Here is a 3,908-nt window from a genome sequence, read left to right as displayed (position 1 = left end):
CTTATGATTACCCAAATTTTAAAAAAATAAAAAACCTTTTTACGATCAGACCGAAAAAATAACTTATAAAATTACTTTGATGGTTAAGTTAGCATAATAATATTTGTATATTTATCGTAAACCTTAAAAATATACTTATTCTTGATTCCGTTTATCCTTCCCTTTATATAATTTTTTCTTTTATGTTGTTACTTGTTACTACCTTTCTGATTTAAAAAGTATTGTGTATCCGTTGGGATTTCGTTTATAATAATGTATTAATTAGCTATTTATCAAGACTAAGCTAATTCGGAGGATTTGATATTCATCTGATGATCTTTTGAATTCAGCATGGTATATTTATGGATTAAATTCGATTAGTATATTTATCGTATTTATTTAAATTCGATTCAAAAATTATAAATATTAATCCAATTTATATTAATAGCATCGGATTATAAATTTTATTTAGGTATCTGTATATCCACAAATTCGTAAAAAAAAATAAATAAATAAATAAGTAAATATTTATTTATATTTTATTTCAATTAATAATTATTATATATCTTATATTATTTTATTTTTATTATTTAAAAAAATATGTTTAATAATATTTTAATAATAAATATGTTTAAAAAAATAAAAAATAGTATTTTATTGATATTTTTTAATAAAAATAATTTTTTTTAAATATTTATATTTTTTGGTGGATATATGTCCTGATCGAATTTAATTGGATTCAAATTTAAAAATTACAGATATTAGATCTGATTCGATATGATGATTTTAGTGCGGATCGAAATTTTGACTATATTCGATTCTAATTCACGTTCACCCCTAAACATGTGCACCTTATTGTCTGATAAACTTTGAACATAATGACAGGAGAAGCTATGCCCAGATTAATTGTTTGGGCTTTGTTTTTAACAACAAATTAAAGTTACAAGTTTATTCTAGAAGAAACAAAACATAAAGATATTTGACCATATATATTAAAAAAAATTAATATTCAATGATCATTAAAGGATCTCCAAAGTTAGTTCTAATTTCATTTTATTTTGGATTCTACAAAAATATTTGTGAATCATATAACATAAATAGTGATTTAAAATTAAAAATAAAATTTGCTCCTCCAATGCTTAGTATTAATTCAATTATAATTTTATATTATTTTAAATTATTTTATTAACATAATTATACGAGTGGCAAAATTTTATTAGTTCTCTATCAAGGTGATACCGTATTTTCAAGATGATACCAGTTGAAGGTTGTAGAAGACTTAGAGAAGGGGTTGAATCTATGACCTTCTTTTGTGTTAATAAACTTAACTCTTTAAAACTGATTTGCTCTTTAAATCTGTTTGAACTCAGCAGCGGAAAATTTATGAGACAATTTCATTTTGTCTCATGAATATCAGAAAACAGGACAGAATAGAGAAGAGAAAAGCTAACACCCTCATGTATCCTGGTTCGGTTGCCTTGTGCTATGCAACCTATATCCAGTCTCCACCACAACAGTGGTGGAATTTCCACTATAGTTAAAGTATTACATACACCAATTCCATAGGATTGACACAATCCTTTCACACTCAAGTTCTAACCTAACTTGACTTTGGCTATGCTAATACTTAACTTTTCACTCTTAGTGCTAACCCAACTAAGAAAGGGATACCTCACAGGTACAAGAAACAAGACACAGACTTACCTAAAGAAATCTGAAATAACTCTAGGCTTTTCTCTCAAGTGTATCACTCATCTTCTTTCCACTCATTGGCTTTTACTTGAGCTCTCTCAATATGCCTTTTCACTCAAGAAATTACAGAAAGATAAATATTGAAAAGTAAAATACAATCTATAAAACATGAAGGAGATTGACTCTTCAACAGCCTTTTTGCTATGTGATAAACCAGATTTGCATGTCTCTGATTCAGTTCTTCATTTTTGGCAGAATGCTCCTTTGAAAGAAAGCACTGTCCAAGTAGATGAACTTTTTCAGAGAGCTTCTTCTCAGAACAAAACCTCAATACTCTGGGTTATCTCTCCTTACTTTCTAAATGAACAGAAATCTTCTTTTATCTCCTTGCATGTTGTTGGGTTTCTCTCCCAAGGTCAACTTCTTGAGCCTTGTGCTTCACCAACCCACCATCTCACTTTTTCCCATTAATCCTCAGAATAGACACTTTGGGTCTGACTTTCTCTTGTTGACCGAAAACTATAAGAAAGCAGAAAACAGATATCCTCAATGGTAAACCCATATTTTGGCCATTAAAAAACTACTTGGTCCCCAAGACACACTTGTGACGGTAGATACATAGCAGTTTATAACAGAAATCAACTTTCCTTTGTATCCCATTTTCGGACTGGCAGAGAGTTAGGAAGAAGAGAAGAAAATAAGATGCATATAGAAGGAAATAAAATCACCTTTAACTTCTTACCTCTTCTTGATACAGATTGATGTGGGTGATTAGACTTCTACCATTTGCTTAACCTTCTCTTTCTTGCTTCTTTGGTGAATAGTTTAGGGAAGAAGTTCTCTCTTTCTTTTTTTGATTTCTCTGACCAAGAGGGAGAAAGTGTACATTGTTTTTGGTGAAAGCACATGGGAGGGGTTTGCTTTGCTAACGGGTTTGGATTGGATCAATTCATTTGGCAACCCGTTTTGATTTCTCAGCTTTGTTTCCTTTTAGGATTTGCTTGTATTATCAACCCACCAGCTTTGTTCTAATTTTGTCTAATTGGGCTGTTGAATTGATTTGTGGCTTGCATCGCTTCAACCAAAATAATCAAAACTCATTAGTTAATTTCTTAACTCAAGAGTCTTGTCTCATAAATCAATTCTAAAGCAGATTTCGATTTTAAATCAATTCACTTCTTAAAAGTATTAAAAGTGATACTCTAAAAATATTCTATTGGAGATGTTTTTATAGTTTTGCTAAATTTGTAATTAATTCTTTATATTTTTTCTTTTAATTAGATCCCTACATTATTTTTAATTTTGTAAATAGGTTCTTTTCGCCTTTAAGTTTTAAAGGCGCTTTTTTGTCGCATATAAAACCAGATGCACTCCGCCATTTTGACCAACCTGCTTGGATCCTATGATTTACATCATGTTCAATCTCTCCATTATCATGTATGATGCACCCAAAATACTTAAAACTTTTAACTTTTCGTAGGATATTTTCTCCAATCTACTCCAACTCTCTCCCTTATATCTTCATTCCTTATTTTATCCAATCGCGTATGACCACTCATCTATCTCAACATCTTCATCTCTGCCACACTCAGCTTATGTTCGTGCTCCCCTTTAGCCGCCCAACACTCCGTATCATAAAGCATAGCCGGTCTTATAGCGGTGCGATAGAATTTACCTTTAAGTTTTAAAGGCACTTTTTTGTCGCATATAAAACCAGATGCACTCCGCCATTTTGACCAACCTGCTTGGATCCTATGATTTACATCCTGTTCAATCTCTCCATTATCATGTATGATGCACCCAAAATACTTAAAACTTTTAACTTTTCGTAGGATATTTTCTCCAATCTTCACTTCTATATTGAGGTTTTTCCTTCTCAAACACTTACATTCCATATATTCCGTCTTGCTACGGCTTATGCGCAGACCATACACTTCTAGAGCTTCTCTCCATAACTCCAACTTCTTATTTAGGTCTTCCCTTGACTCTCCCATAAGGACGATATCATCGGCAAAAAGCATGCACCATGGCACAGACTCTTGGATGTGCTCTGTGAGTACTTCCAAGACTAATGTGAAAAGGTATGGACTTAAGGATGATCCCTGGTGTAATCCTATACCAATAGAAAATTCTTCTGTCACACCACCTTGAGTATTCACACTAGTTGTAGCCCATCATACATGTCTTTAATTGCACAAATATATGCGATCCTTAGTCTCCTCTTTTCTAAAACCTTA

The sequence above is a fragment of the Arachis ipaensis genome, chromosome B01 (genome assembly GCF_000816755.2).
Source record: "Arachis ipaensis cultivar K30076 chromosome B01, Araip1.1, whole genome shotgun sequence".
In the NCBI taxonomy this organism is placed as follows: Eukaryota; Viridiplantae; Streptophyta; class Magnoliopsida; order Fabales; family Fabaceae; genus Arachis; species Arachis ipaensis.
Note: the sequence above shows the minus strand (reverse complement) of the source record.